Here is a 17,556-nt window from a genome sequence, read left to right on the forward strand (position 1 = left end):
AAATGAACGAAAAACAAATATCACTGAACCACTGAATTACAGGCTCCTGACTGGAATGTTCATAATACATGTACACTAAATGTAATATGTGCATAATGAAATTAATAGAAAACAAAAAATGGGAATTTTGGAAATAAAGGAGGAGGGTTAAAAAAAACATTTACCTGTCCCCAAGTACCTATGAATTTTGATACTTTTCCTGAAATTCTCAAGTCATTAACTCTTTTACAAAATTCTTCCTACAACACTTTACATCCCTTCAAATACGCTCTGAATGCCCGCGATTTCGCAGGTGTGTTCTAGTATCACTAAAACTTCGTACATGTAACAAAATTAACGCTTACACGATCTTATCATTTTAAAAATGTTGCTTGACCCTATTGATATTTGAAAGTGTTAACAACCTGTTCAGTCTATTGTTTTCAATCACATGGTTTAACCGACTAATTCTGTTTAAAGTGATGATGCAATGGTGGAATCTAAATGCGGTTGTAAATAGACTACTAACCTATTAGATTCTAATATAGGTCAAGTGGCCGATCAATGCATTTGAATAGGGACATATGGTTGAACCCCACCCCCTTATCCTAGGTTTGGAACCCCCTTTTGAAAACGGCTGAATCTGCCCTTGAGGTCACACTGCTATAGCCTATCCACATGGATAATATCGAAACAGACAAAAACTAGATATGTCAAAGCAACACGAATTGTCCCGTCTTAAAATGTTGAAAAATCTGCAATTTCAATAACAAATGTGGACACAAACATGATGATAGTCTCAAATGTAAAAAATCAGCTCAAAATCTAGAGGCGTATAAAAAAAAAGAGTCAGTATAACGTGTGATTTTCAACAATTCTTGAAGTTGTTAACCCTTTATTTTGGCCAAAATTAACGGAGCAAAAAAATTCTAAATCATCATAGTTAGCTCACATAAAAAAAAAAATCAGTCCAATTTCTGAAAGCATTTAGAAAAAAAGTCTGTATAACTGAGATTTTTAACAATCTAGCAAAGTCCATAGACCGTAATTTCGGCAAAAATTAGCCAAGCAGAACAAAACTTAATAAACTTGATCTGTAACTCATCATGGTTAACTCACATAACAAAAATCAGCCCATTATATTAAGGCGTTTAAAAAAAAACTCCGTATAATGGTTTGTTACGGAATGGCGGAATTTCAGAATTTCGAAATTACGGAATTTCAGAATGACGGAATTTCGAAATTACGAATTTTCGGAATGATTGAATTTCAGAATGACGGAATTTCGAAATTACGGATTTTCGAAATGATGGAATTTCAGAATGACGGAATTTCGAAATTACGGGTTTTCGGAATGACGGAATTTCGAACAAGGGTAAAGCTATATGGCATCGACAACTTGGTTGCGGACCATACATATCACGACTTAAAAAAAACATTCTTTTAAACAGTCCAATCCAATACAGCTCCAAATAACAATTAATATTCAAATGGTAAAATAAATATTCCAAACAAATTAAAATGTACAAATGCTGATGTCCCGAACTTTGAAGATACCAACTGAGTAGCCTCAGACTATAAGTTGAACAACTTCAGATACAACGAAAATCAAAAATCTTGTCAAACAGAAAATGTATTTATTATTAACATAGAAATAATATTGAGAAGGAAAACAGTTTTTTTTTTATATCAAAGACTTTCCCCGTTGGTAAATCTATATCACTATGAACATAATCAGCTCGCCGCCTGGACGATCTTTTACATCGTGATGACCGTGAGGGCATTCCGTTGCTTTGTTACCACAGAGATTTGACTTGCGTTTTTGACTAGTAATCGATCGTATAAATAACAATCCGTATCGCTTGTTATAAATTTATTTCTTCAAGGAATACTAGAAAAAAATGTTGAGAAAACAAATGAATAAGATCTAAATGTCTGTTGACGTTAGAAATGTGTATATATTTTTTCTATATTTATACATTTAGATCGTTCAGTGCTGTTTATTTGGTAATTTTATTGACGTTATCGTTCTTGTACCATCATAACTGTCGATACCTTTAAATCTTTAGAAGTGTGTTTACACTTAACAAAAGATTCAGCACCCAAATGACGTTTTGAAGGACAGGATAGCAGTTATTTATTAGGGGTTTATCTGATATAAGATTTACAGATATATTAAGAAGATGGTGCATGAGTTCGAATGAGAGAACTTTCCATCAAAGTAATAGTTTTATTTAAGTAAACCATTATAGATCAAAGTAGGGCCTTTAACACGGAGCCTTGACTCACAGCGAACACCACGCTATATAGGAACCAAAAAAATACTAGTGTTAAACCACTCAAACAGGAAAACCAACAGTCTAATTTATATAAAAAAAAAAGGAGATTCAAAAATGCACAGGCCAAATTTTGTCGAATCAATCTTAACGAGGACAGTATGATTCATCTTTGTCAAAAGTTAGTTTCATTGTTTTCAATAAAGAAAGTCTTCCATGCATGCGTTCAACGAGCATATCTGATACATATTATTTCGGTGCGTTCATTATTAATTTGCTAAATGTTATATATTATGTGAACAATGATATTGATACTTAGCTATTTGATTACGACATTGTTTATTAAACCCCATCGGTACTGGCATTTTTTGAAAATGGTGGATTGAACCTGGTTATATTGCACTAAACCTGTCACGTGTATGACAGTATCATCAAATTCTGTCATATTTACAACGATGCATGAACAAAACAGACATAATAGGTAAAATGGTCAAAATATGGATACAGCAGTCAAATATTAAAACTAATAATTACTAATATCAATATTACAAAAACACCGCTATTATATTTTAAAAGTATCGCATTGATATTTCAAAAGTATCGCATTGATATTTTAAAAGCATCGCATTGTTTATTTTTGTATATAAGAAAAACACAGCACTTCAAATTTTACACGGACATAAACTTTAGCTTCTAACTAACTTCTGAATGTATCTTTAGACTCAATTGTTGTTTATATTTGAACAATAAGTTTTAAAGTTAGTATTTTCTTAATTTCTCGTTGCCGAAAACAACATTTTCCGCATGGAATGTCTGCATATTTACAATTGATATTAGACAATATCGCTCATTGATATAAGAAAAGTTTTTATCGATACGCTTCTTCCATAGACTGAGAAATGTCAGAAATTCCTTTTTAATAGGAATGAACAACCTAGAAGAACCAGCAGATCTTAATTTAGCTGAAGAATCTAGGTAAACAAGCAAGGCTCTCACTGGACACAAAACCTGATTATCCGCCGTTGGAGGTAAAGCAGGAATAGTCATTAAACCAGAACCTTTATCAGGTAACTGGTTCTTTGCTAAAAAAGATGGATCAGTGAGAAGAGTAACTGAAGACTTATCAGCCGCAAAGCGGAGACAAGACTCAGAAATTGACAAGGCATGAATCTCACTCCTTCTACGACCAGGAGGCTGAATGTAAAGGTTCAAAAGGCGGAAACTGAAGAACCTTCAAAACTAAACCTAAGTCCCAAGAAGGAACCAAACGCCTTTGACGAGGTCTATAAAGGCAAAAGTTTTTTATCAACAAAGACAAAAACTCATTGTCACCAAAATCAGAGCCTCCTGAAAGTGATATTGTTCTGGCTGTGGCAGATCTATATCCCTTTATAGTAGAAGGAGAATAACCCTTTTCTTCAAAAAGACGAAGGAAAAATCCGCTAACTGTTGGACAGTAACTGTGATAGGATCAGTCAGTTTCGACAGACATCAAGTACAGAAAATTGACCATTTGGAGTCATACACTGCTGCTGTAGATTGTCTGACTGATCCTGAGATACGCTTGGTTGCTCCCTCAGAAAAGCCTCCCTTTCTGAGGGAATTCCTGACAGCAACCAAGCGTGCAGATGGAGATTCTCTAGACCCTGATGAAGTTTTCTTCCATTGAATTGAGACGGTATATCCTCTCTTAGAGGACGACGAAGAGGCTTCGCACAACACAGAAGTAGTAGTTCTGGGAACCAAGACTGTCTTGGCCAAGCCGGAGCAATAAGAATGGTCTTGCAAAGATCCATCTGAATCTTGTGCAAGATCTTTGGAAGAAGACGAAAAGGAGGGCTTTCTCGTCTGGAATGGGAGAAAAGTCTCCAACTTGTGATTCAGACTGGTGGCAAAAAGATCTATATAAGGACGATCCCAACAAAGAATGATCTCCTGAAACACTGATGGATGAATTTCCCATTCTGTGTTCACTGAAACACGGGAACGGGAGAGAGCATCCACCAGAAGATTTTGACTGCCTGGAACATGTCTCACTGACAGAATTATATCGAGACTGTGCAAACAAGTTGTTTATTTATTTATATAGAAATTGAAATTGATATTTTTGTTTATTATAAGTATATTTAGATAAATTTATCATCATATTATCTGAATATTATGGATAAAATTCCAGCTTCGGCTACCCAAGAGGTAAGTGACAGTCAAATACACACTTCCAATAGTAATTTGTTGTCCCCTTGGCGGTCGGCCACCAATTCTGATGACTTTTGAGATAGAAGTTTGGAATTTCCAGGCGTTTCAGGTGTTGGTATGGAACAGGACTCATAACCTGTTCCTGTCAGGACTTAGCCGTTCACTCCTGGTGCTAGTCAGTTGTCGCTATCTAGGCCTAGTAGGGTATCACGTACCGTTACTAGGCCTGCAGAGATACCAACGTCTCCTGTGTCTTGCACGACAAGCAGGCAGGATCTACTGTCTTAATTCAAAGGAAGAAAACTTCATCAGGGTCTAGAGAATCTCCATCTGCACGCATCTTTTATAGTTGCCAAAATTCAAGGACAAAATCATGTTTTTAAAAGTTTTCATATTTTTCACCAACAAAACCAATAGTTAAACAATAAATAAAAACCTGACTCTGTTCAAATTAAAAAAAGCAAGGAAAAGGGATCTTCCTTTATATATATTAGATTTATCACAGGGTTTGTACTAACATAAGCAACATGGCGGGCGCCACATGTCAAACAGTATATACTTATCCTTCCGGAGCATCTAAGATCACTACGAGCTTTGACCGGGTTCATGTTTTCCAGTTTTTGGGTTCTTTGTTGTGTTTTGTGTACTGTTGATTGTCTCCTTCTTTTTTTATTTATCACGTTGTAAGTTTATTTTTAACTTATGGGTTTGTATACTAGTATCCCTTTGTTATCTTTCTCCTCTCCTTTAATAAGTATTAAGACTGTTCACAATAGTAATAGAAATAAGTTGATGCATTTTTCAGTACATGTATTTGTAGGACATAGACATGCTGACTGCCAGATAGACAAGCATATTGGTTACATAACTATTAAAGGGTAACACCGATTAGTAAGAAAGACCCTAAGTATATAAAATGACTACCTGGACACAGGTGACATGTCTTTTGGCAATTGCCTCTTGCCCAAATTTTGTAAGCTTCATTTGAACAGATAACGTCTTTCTGGGAGCGACATATTTCTGGTTGTTTGTCTTGACATGTCTTGTGAGTGGTTGTAAATAATGTATAACCTACAAATTAATAAGAATGTTTTTAAAAGTTAGTTTCAAAGTCTGACATGAAAATAAATAATTATACTTTGAGATGAGATGTTATGTATTTATAAAAGGATTAATATTAATTTGCCAAATTAAAGTTCTGAAAATTGACCGTTGTCCATTTTGTGTATGCAGCATTTGTATAGATAACTTCTTTCTGGGCGCTACATATTTCTCGTTCTTTGTCATGACATCTTTTTTAACAGTTGGAAATAATGTATAGCCTATAAATAAATAATAATGTGTTTTGCAGTTATTTTAGATTGATGAAAACAAAAAAAACTTCTTTCTACATGATCGTGATGATATGGTATATATACATTTTAGGAATAATACTAATTTGCAAGCGCAAAAATCAAGTTTGACATTGTTCGACTTAATTCAAGACCATGCAATACGTCGCATATAAAATAAAATTGAGGAAAGAAATGGTGAATATTTCAAAGCGACAACCACCCGACCATAGAGCAAACTACAGCCAAAGGCAACCAATGGGTCTTCAATGAAGCGAGAATTCCCGCACCCGTAGGTGTCCTTCAGCTCGCCCCTAAAATATGCATAATAGTACAGTGATAATGGATGTCATACTAAACTCCGAATTAAACACAAGAAACTAAAATTTAAAATCATACAAGACTAACAAAGGCCAGAGGCTCCTGACTTGGGACCGGCGCAAAATTGCGGCGGGGTTAAACATGTTTATGAGATCTCAACCCTCCCCCTATACCTCTAGCCAATGTAGAAAAGTAAAAGAATAACAATACGCACATTAAAATTCAGTTCAAGAGAAGTCCGAGTCCGATGTCCAAAGATGTAACAAAAGAAAACAAATAAAATGATAATAATACATAAATAACAACAGACTACTAGCAGTTAACTGACATGCCAGCTCCAGACCTCAATTAAACTGATTGAAAGATTATGTCTTCATCATATGCATATCAGGTACAATCCCTCCCGTTAGGGGTTTAGTATCATACTGTCATAAAATATATGAGAAGATCATAACCCGTGTCATGCCAACAACTGTTTTTTTTAGAAATAAATGTGTTTAGCTCCGATGCAAAGACCCTATCAGTGAATCAATGTTAAAGCCAAAATATGCAATCTTTAATGACCTGACAACAGTATCGTAACTATATCCCCTTTTAATAAGTCTATTTAAAGGTTTTGTTAGTTTCTGAGGAGAAAACTGACATTTTTGTGCTTTATAAAGAATATTTCCATAGAATTTTGGATGTGAAATACCTGAACGTATAAGATGTCTGCATGTTGAGTTATATTTTCGAATTATTTCCTTATACCGGTGATAAAATTTAGTAAATGTTTTGACCAGTTTGTGATATCGAAAACCCTGGTGTAATAATTTTTAAGTAATACATAAATTTCTCTCGCTAAAATCTAATACGTTGTTACATACACGAGCGAATCGTACAAGTTGAGATATATGAACACCATAAGATGGTGACAAGGGAACGTCACCATCTAAAAATGGATAATTAACAATAGGAAATGAAAAATCATCTCTTTTATCATAAATTTTTGTATTAAGCTTCCCGTTTATGATATAGATATCAAGGTCGAGGAAAGGTGGCGTCTGGCGTATATACGAAATTTCAATCCTGGTATCTATGATGAGTTTATTAAGCTGGCATATCCCCTTCTTAAGGTAATGTATTGGCCATCAGGAAACGGGTGTCCGACAGATTTGAAAACAACAGGCACAATACAACTATTCAGTGCTAACTAAATTTTAAAGACCCTTGTTCCATATGCAGGAATAAAATATGCAGGGTATCAGTCAAATTTGATAAGTTGTATGACAGATAAAACTGTGCTCACAAATAAAAACCATCATCGTTGTATGTACAAATGGATCAATTGACAGAATGATAAACAAAATGAATAAATAAGGTGATTCGAATAATATCTCTACTGCTTGAGAAGTTTTTGTTTTAAATATATAAAAAAAGCCCTGTATATTAATAGCCCTTGCAATGAAATTATTTAAGAAATTTCAAAAGAAATATCATTAACGTTACTATTTCATATATCTAACATAATGCTCAATGAATAAAGATAAACTACTATTTTCTAAAAACATAAAGTGCATGTTAAAATTGAATAATGAAATAATTGAAAGATAAGCAGCCTTTGATATCCTATAAACATTTTGCTCACTAAAGTTTCTTTCCTCTAAATTTTGTCTCTTGCGTTAAAAATGTTTCATATTTACTAAATAAGTGTGGACACAAATCAATGTGGATAGTATCCAGTAATCTGAGAGTAAAACCTCAAAAATGAATAAAAAGAAAAAATGATAATTCCAGATTCAGACATTTGTAGATCTTACTTTACTGAACTGGCGTATATACGAAATTTCAATCCTGGTATCTATGGTGAGTTTATTTAGCTGGCATTGCTTTAATAGTTTTAGGAGAGAAGATTTTTTTTAAATGAACAGTCATGATTTTATTTTAAACAGTCCACTTTTATTTTTTGTCTATCTGATGAGTTAAGCTTTTTTCAACTGAATTTTATAGTTCGTTCTTATGTTGTACTGTTATACCACTGTCCCAGGTTAGGGGGAGGGTTGGGATCCCGCTAACATGTTTAACCCCGCCACATTATTTATGAATGAGCCTGTCCCAAGTCAGGAGCCTGTAATTCAGTGGTTGTCATTTGCTTATGGGTCACATATTTGTTTGTCGTTCATTTTGTTACATAAATAAGGTCGTCAGTTTTCTCGCTTGAATTGTTTTACATTGTCTCATCGGGGCATTTTATAGCTGACTATATGCGGTATGGGCTTTGCTCATTGTTGAAGACCGTACAGTGACCTATAATTGTTAATGTTTGTGTCATTTTGGTCTTTTGTGGATAGTTGTCTCATTGGCAATCATACCACATCTTTTTTTTTATATGATGAATAATTTGTGTAAAATCGCTTTTAATGGACAACATCTTAGGCGATTTACAATTTTGGACATTTGATCTTACTTTGCTGAACATTTTTACTATATACAGTTTATTTGTATCTATGATAATATTCGAGATAATAACCAAAAACTGCAAAATTTCATTAAAATGATCAATTTGAGGGCAATAACCCAAAAATCGGATGTCTTATTCAGAGACGGTAGTTCGTGACATAATGCACACTTAAACCTGTGTTCGAATTGCTCTTACATGTAATGCTTTAGTCTTAGAGATATAAACCAAAACTGCAGTTTATTCCTCTGTTCTTTTTTCCATGGCGGTCATGTTCTTTGACGAAACATACAATAAAGTTCACAAGTTATACTAACGACCATAACGACGTTCAGCCTAGGTTTGGTTGAAATTTGTTCAGTAGTTTCAGAGTAGAAAATCTTTGAAATAGTTAACACTGGTCGGACTACTACGGTCGCCAAGCGATGGCAAAACTTCACATTTCCTTGACGGAAAAGTGAGCTAAAAGTAGCAAAAGGCAATCCTCAGAGGAGTTCTAGTTAGAACAATAATATACCAATACTATAACAGAGAAATGGCTACAATACAACAATTTCTCGCTTACTTTTGAGGGGAGACATACGTGAAAAAAACTATAAGTTACCAGACCCTTCATATATTGGTCCAAAAAAACTCTCTGTTTGGACAATGTATCACTTTAAAACCAACTGAATTATTGGTGATGGTTCCAGGAATATACATCAAAACATCAAAAACAAATGGATGTTCATACAATCGTGTAGATATCATTTAAATATGTTTAACAACGACTAAATCAAAATCCTTTAATATTCTCTAATAAGATGACAAAAGGACATCGGCAAATGGACATATCTATTTTATTTCATTTCCATTCGTCTTTGAGTTCCGATATCAATCCCATCCAACCTACCCCTTTTGTTATTCCCTTACTTTTTTACTAACATAATGCACAGCTTTTGTGGACAATTATCAAGAGCCAAAGAATAAAATAATCCTGAACATTCTTTGTCTCCAAAGGCACTGCAGTTCTTGAATTTGTCAACAAACAAAGGTTCTGTAAAAGAATTTGGTGTTCACGTAGGAACAGAACTGAAAGCTTCACATTATCAAAATGTTTTAATCAGAGTCTAAGGGTTTAAATGTTGGATGGTTATGCTTTTAAATATTGTTATGGAACATTAGACTTAACACTCCATTAAATTAGACTGAACACCCCATTACAAAGGATGGGGAGATGTTATATGGTTACCAATGAGACAACTATCTTCAAGAGTTAGAATTAAGTGGAAGTAAGTATTTGAACTAACCGTACGGTCATCTTTAATGCAACAACTATAGTTAGATATAAAAGGATCCGCATGAAGTTGCTCACCGATTTAAACCAGAAAACGTGCAGTCTAATTTACAACAAAATAAATTACGAAATGAAATATGACAGACATGAACTAATGACTGTAATACAGGCTCTCTTAACTTGACTGAGATATAAGGACAACTCAAATGAATCACACGATTAGGTAAAAATAACTCTGCCAGAAACCACCACAGGATTAAAATGGTAAACATTTAAAGTCATATGAAACGAGTGATAGGGAACAAAATAATGTAATAAATGTTATGTTATCCTTAGACTAATGCAATTATATATCATACACTTCATAGTCTTCTGTGCAAGATTTTATAGGATTTTCTAACCCAAACATATTGTATAATCGTCAATAATTTCTGCCTGTCTGTTATGAGTCATCAAATATGGCAGCTAATTAATTGCCGTGCTATGAAGAAGTAGTTTACCTATGTTCACCTTATAGTAAACACTCAACAAAGAATCATGGATATTGAGCAGATGTATAAAATTAACAATCAGATTATAGTGTATTTCAATCACAGATCCATGCGTATTGTGATCAGCGAATGTTTGCGAGAGGGGTCACGCTAAGGTGACTTGCAGAAGGAAAATATTTCGGCGATTTGCTTCCTGGTCGCAAGCAATTAAAAAAAAAATCTTCTAAATGTGGAAAATTAAAGAATTTTCTTTTTAAGTGTATATGTTCATAAGTTTTATAATGAAACTATCCATTTAGTTATAAAAAAAAAAACTTATGCATCAAACTTTTTTTAATTTGCGGTTTCATTTGACTTTATTGATATATATATATATATATATATATATATATATATATATATAAGAATTTCACGTAATTGTAGAACTGGAATTTTTGTTATAGTTTGAACATGAACATCATGAAAGTAATAAATACAACATATCTTTGTTAGTGAATGGTATATATCATTAAAAATGGGCTATCCAAATTGAAAAAAAATGAAAATAATGAGTGTCTGCCATATTTTGTTTGAATTATAATTATTCAAATAACATCAGAAGAGCTATGCACATTTATTGTCAAATTTTAAAAGTAGGATAAATAAGTTTCAACAATTTCTTAATTACCTTGTGGGTTTTATTTCAGATCAACTCATTCAGATCTTCATACTAGTGACAATGGCAGTATTTCACATATAAAGCCATTTTCAGTTCTTCTTAAAGACACTTTGAATTATAATGACTCACAACATTGTAGCATTATGAAATGTGAGACCAAAGGCTGCAAAACTTATTACATTTTTATAACAGATGCTGAATTCACTAGCAATTTTACCAAGAAGTCATATTTCACCAGAAGTTACGATGATCTGAATTGTAAATCGACAAATGTCGTCTACGAATTAGAGTGCAACCTTTGCGGATTGGTTTACGTTAGTGAAACGAAAGAAAGGCTAATCAAACATATGTGCGGTCATAGATCAAACCTTAACGAAATGTAAACGACATTATTTACCAGCATTTTAATCAGTCCGATCATTCCATTGTTTCTATGACAGTTCGTCTTATCGAAATGATATACCATAGCTCTAACAATCCTAATCTTGCAACGCCTCTCCGTAGACAAAAAGAGGACTACTGGATTTGACAATTGGTAACTGCGATACCAAATGTTTTGCAATGACAAAATTGATGGTAAAGGTATTCTAGCTAGCACTTCGTGTAACTCGGTGAATGAGATGAATATGTTCACCTCGACACCTCGACGTAGACGCAGTCATGGTCATCGTCATTATACATCACCTACTATGCCTGATGTCTCTTTAAATGACTTGCTGCCATTTATACAAAAGCCGTTAGATATTCATCACATTCGCACGAAACTTTATTCATTACCCCCTTTCAAAACTTCATTCTCTGTGTAATTTATGTTTGGATACCACTGTTACTAACCCTCATTCAAACCAATACAAACTTACAGCTATAATTTCGGATATTGCAAGTCACAGACTTTGCAAGCAGTGGAAAAGATGAAAAAGAGAAAAGATCTTTCCTTAATCTTTCCTTTGCCAACAAAGGTCTCGATAGCGTCAACTTAGAAATATCCTTCATCATAAATTATTTCAATCGAAAATACCTCCTTATTTTAAAGACTAGTCTGTACCAATCATTTTTTTATACCTATACCAAACCTTTTGCAATTACAATTTTCAATTACATACAGGTTTTGCACGATCTCAATATTGACGACTTCAAGTATAAACCTCCTGATTACAATTGTGCTAGTTCCAAATTCAGATATAATCCGGCTGGCTACGTTATTACCGGTGACATCCCTACGAAATGTGTTATCAAAAGATCCGAAATATCGTGAGCCTAAATCCATAAATAGGAAATACAACTTTAAAATTTTGATGGAATCAGTCGAGGATTATGCCAGGAAACGGACTTAGAGCGAGAAGGAAGACATAGACACTCTTTCAGAATGGATTAAGGCAGTCATGTCGTTGATAGAAATCTGAATTAAATCAAAGTGCTGGATAGCACCTGTGGAAAGTTTTCAACGGTAGATTGTAATATTTCAAATAGATTGTAAATGTGTAGATTGCGTTGTTAACTAAACAAACAAAAAACTTAATCAAGAAATAATTGTAACAGGATGCTGCTTCGAAGTCTCACAAACAAAGCTCTCAAAATTAGTCATTCCCACGGTCGCCTGACATTTGGCAAATTCCAATACAAATTGATCTGATAAAGTAAAGTGATATGCACAAGTGACTTCTGGGTATTACACCTGTATGTTATTAAAATATTCTTGAAATCATGTACAGTAATATTCATGATTTAGGGGTGGGGATATTGACAGTTTACAAGTTCACAAACAGACAGGAGGTAGGGTGACCCAAGGGACTAGCCTTTTAATTCATCTGATTTGTTTTATTATTCCGTAAAAGAATATATTTGGTTTCAGTGTGGGTATTTTGACAGTTTTCAGTTTTCGAAAAGAATAGGGTAGATCTTGACTGTTTACAAGTTCTCAAAACAGGATGGGGTGGAGTGACACCGAGGGACTCTCCTTATATTTCATTTTATTCGTTTTATTGTCCAACACAAGAATATATATGGTTAAGGGGTGGGATCTGCGCAGTTTAAAAATTCTCAAATATAAGGGGGGTGGGGTTGACCCAGAGGACTCCCACTATATTTCATTTGATTTGTTTTGTTGCCCCATAAAAGAATATAATTTATATGGTTTAGGGGTTGCGATTTCGACCGTTTACAAGTTTTTAAAAAGAAGAGGGTGGGATCACCCTGGTTGACCTCTCCTATATTTCATTTGATTTATTTTAGTCCCATACAAAAATATATATGGTTTATGGGTGGGGATTTCAACCGTTTAAAAGTTCTCAAACAACAAGGGGTGGGAATGGCCCCTGGGAATTGCCTTCAATTTTATGTGATTTGTTTTAGTGTCCAGTACAAGAATATATATGGTTAAGGGATGGGGGATCTTGACCATTTCCAAGTTCTCAAATAAGAGGGGGTGGGGCTGGCCCAAAGGGACTCCCACTAGATTTCAATTGATTTGTTTTGACGCCCCGTACCAATATATATATGGTTTAGGTTTGGGGATCTCAACCATTTACAAGTTTTCAAACAAGAGGGGTAGGGCTGACCCAAAGGGATCCCACTTTATTTTATTTGATTTGTTTTGTTGCCCCAAACAAAAATATATATGGTTTAGGGATGGGGATCTCGACTGTTTCCAAGTTTTCAAACATGAGGGGGTGGGGCTGACCCGAAAGGACTTCCAATTTATTACATTGCATATGTTTTAATGCCACATACAAAAATATATAGGGTTTAGGGGTGGGAATCTCAAATGTTTACAAGTTCTCAAACAACAAGGGGGTGGGGTGACCCCAGGGGACTCGCCTTTTATTTTATTTTATTTGTTTTATTGAAACGCATAAGAATATATATGGATGTGGATCTTGAGTTGTCAAACATGAGGGTTGGATTGGGTGACCCCATGGACTCAACCTAAATTTAATTTAATTTTTTTATGGTCCTGTGATCATTACTGAAAACCATGTGTGTCCGTCACTTACTGTTTTCAAGTTAATCACTTAAAAATTTAAAAACAAAATCCCATAGGCTTCTATAGTAATTTACTCCTCACAATACACTTAATAGACCCCAAGAAGAAAAATAATAAAAACTGAGCAAAAACTTTGTTTATGAGTCTTAATAGCAAGTAGTACAATTACGAAATTTGTTCTAGTCCGATTTTGTAATGCCGAATATGTAAAACGCAGATTTTATTATAGTCCGAGGTTGTTGTGGGCAGAGATTTGATAAGATACCATGATACTTTCGATAATCTCGGGCTTTTACGTATTGAATAAACATTTGTAAAAATCGTAGTCAGCGTCGAAAATGTTCATTCATGAAATATTTTAAACATGGTATTATTTTTTTAATTGCAAGCTATATAGCAAACTTTCCAAAAACTGAATGAGTCTATCAATGCCCATGTAAGGTCAATCTTTAAAAACCCAAATGTTGCAAAACATTTATCCTACCTCCATGATTAATATGTTGTTGTCCCTGCAGATAAAGCCCCAAAAACATAATTTTTGTGTGTAAAACTCATTACATTAACTGCTTGATAAACGAATTAGGTATTGACAATTCACTTGGAAACTCAACATATACCCTTACGACACTAACCATAGAGGAAATCCTGGATAACCATCGATCTGTTCTGTTCCTTTGGAATTGCAACCAAAGATGAAGAACTGGATCTTCCATCACTGTCTTTCATACCTAAACTACACAAGTGTCCTTACAAACAACGCTATGTTGATTGGTCTTCCAAGTGCTCCACGACACCTCTTTCTTAATTATTAACATGCATTTTATCAGTAATCAAAGACGGGCTTAAAAGTTATTGTGAAACCACTAGTACTTATTCTAGAGGTGTCGTGAATCAGTGGTGGATACTCGAACATTCCAAAGAGTTTTTAGAGTATATACAATCTAACTCTCTTTCTTCTTGTAATAGTATTAAAACATTTCACTTTTTTTACACTTTACACATTCCAAACTAAAAGACAAATTGAAAAAGTAGGTATTGCTTTGTTTCATTAAAAAGAATGGCCAACGTAGTATCTTGTCTTAGGGAGGGATAAATCTTACTTTGCAAATGATCACTCTGATTAAAACAAAATATTCTTTGAAACTGACATTATCATGATGCTTGATTTCTTGATTGACAACACATTTGTTACGTTCGGAGGACGTGTTTTTCAACAGACTGTCGGCATTCAAATGGGAACAAATTGTGCCCGTCTTCCCGACTTGTTTCTTTATTATTATGAGGCCGACGATATACACGAACTTCTTAGAAAGTTAGCAGTACCCTTTAACTTTCCTTTTTTCTATATAGATGATGTTTTTTCACTAAATAATTCAAAATTTGGTGACTATGTTGAACGCATATATTCCATCGAACTAGATATGATAAAGGATACTAGATACAGTATTACAGGTTAAGTCGGCCTCATATAATGACTTACATCTAGAACTTAACAATGAAGTCGGTTGAAAACAAAACTTTACAACAAAAGAGATAATTTCAGCTTTCAAATTGTGAACTTTCCATTTTTTAGTAGCAACATTCCAGCAGCACCTGCAAATTGGGTATATATCTCCCAATTGATACGATATTCCAGTGCTTGCATTTCCTATCATGATTTTCTGGATAGAGGGTTGCTGCTCACAAGGAAGCTATTAAACCAAAAGTTCCAAATGGTGAAGTTGAAATCATCCCTTCGTAAATTTTACAAGTTGTTTGACCATTATGGAATTACCGTTTCACAAATGATAACGGATGTTTCTTACGTCGTAACGAAAATCCCCTTCCCTTTCATGAATGTGACCTACTGAATTAGACTTTTTACCGGATTTGTTATCACATAAGCAACACATGTGGAGCAGGATCTGTTTACTCTCTGGAGCACCTGAGATCACCCCTAGTTTTTGATGGGGTTCGTGTTGAATATTCTTTAGTCAGTTTATTTTCAATTTAGGAGTTCGACTGTCCCTCTGGTATCTTTCGTCCCTCTTTCATATGAGCATATCGATGATATTTAAAGTCAACGTAAAATTGTTGACTACTAGACCATGTAGACTGGTGATAACCTCAGAGACGATCCTGTAGCAACGATGAACTAATAAAAAATGGACCAATTATATAAAACACTTCATAGACATATCCTTCTATTGTTTATGCACATATACAAGCGCAACAGTACTATGCCGTCAGCGGTTTATGACGTCGCGGTTTCGGCGAACTGGATGCCGGAAACGTTTGTGAGAGTTATCCCTCTATGAGCCGTTGGAGAGAGTGACATCGTTTGATAGGTTGTTTTGCCGAGAAGAAAATGAATGAAGAATTGCAGAGGAATGCATGTGAAAAAAAAATATATTGATTTGTGAAAAGAAAAAGTTCAAATCAGAACCACGAGGTGACAACTGAGTATACTTAGATTGAAGTTCTAGCAACATTAAGCAATATTTCGATACATAAATGCCTATGGATGAATCAAAACAGAAATTATGTTAATTAGACCACGTGAACAAGGAATTGAATCGATCTTTGAAGAGCATCTCGCGTTTACAATCTTCTTAGAACTAATGCCTGTACATTTACTATATACATTGCAATCTTAAATTAATCGGTCTAACCATTTAACAAAAAATCGTAGAAAATAGAATAAGGAAATATTTCGTTCATTAGACATACTAGATATGCTTCTGCATTTATTAATTATCTTTTTAATTAACATGTCGCAAGTCCTCAAACAAAATGACAGAATAATTTTACTTATAACGGTCATTTCGTTTGAAGATGAGGAATTTGCAGAAAAATAAATAAAATTAAAAATGGAAGGTAGGTTATTTAACAAATATCTTTTAGCTATTAACTTCAAGGGAATCAGTCTGTATTTAACAGTGCTTTTTCAAAAATGGTATAAAAGTGTTAGGGCAGGCACATAAAATATGGGTAGGTAGGGTAAGCAGATTTTTTTTATTGGCTTATACATACCAACAAAAGCTTATATTAGAAGTAATTCGGCATATTATATGATATAAATCGTAAGACTTTTTTTTTGTTTCCTTTCACGGTCTTTATTGTCAATATTCACATATTCATACTTCAATTTTTTAAGAAGAATTTCTGTTTAACACATTAACACTATTATTAACATGAATAGAAATGTTTATAGACACATTCGTATGTATACATTTGTACAACACATTGTTTCCAACCACCGCATTTACACTAACTTAAGTGTCTATGATACTGACTGAAAACTAAGTGGTATCATGTGTATATTAAAATGCATTTATTGTCAATCAACAAATTAGCAAATAAAGAGAACTTGGTTTGTCCCTAATTTGTAAGAGTATCGCCCAACCCGGCCTAACGTCTTTCAACGTTGTTTTTAGCATTTGCATATTCCCATCAATCATCATAAATATCTTTTTTCCATTACAATGACCCCAACTTTTTATATCCTTATTTTGTTAAGATATAAACAACGCATATTCTATTGAATACTCGTCGAGAAATTATTGGTCAATTTATAGTTAACTTATTTTTTATAGATATTTCACAAACAAAAAAGGCGGGAAAACTAT

The sequence above is a fragment of the Mytilus trossulus genome, chromosome 14, assembly GCF_036588685.1.
Source record: "Mytilus trossulus isolate FHL-02 chromosome 14, PNRI_Mtr1.1.1.hap1, whole genome shotgun sequence".
Classification (NCBI taxonomy): Eukaryota; Metazoa; Mollusca; class Bivalvia; order Mytilida; family Mytilidae; genus Mytilus; species Mytilus trossulus.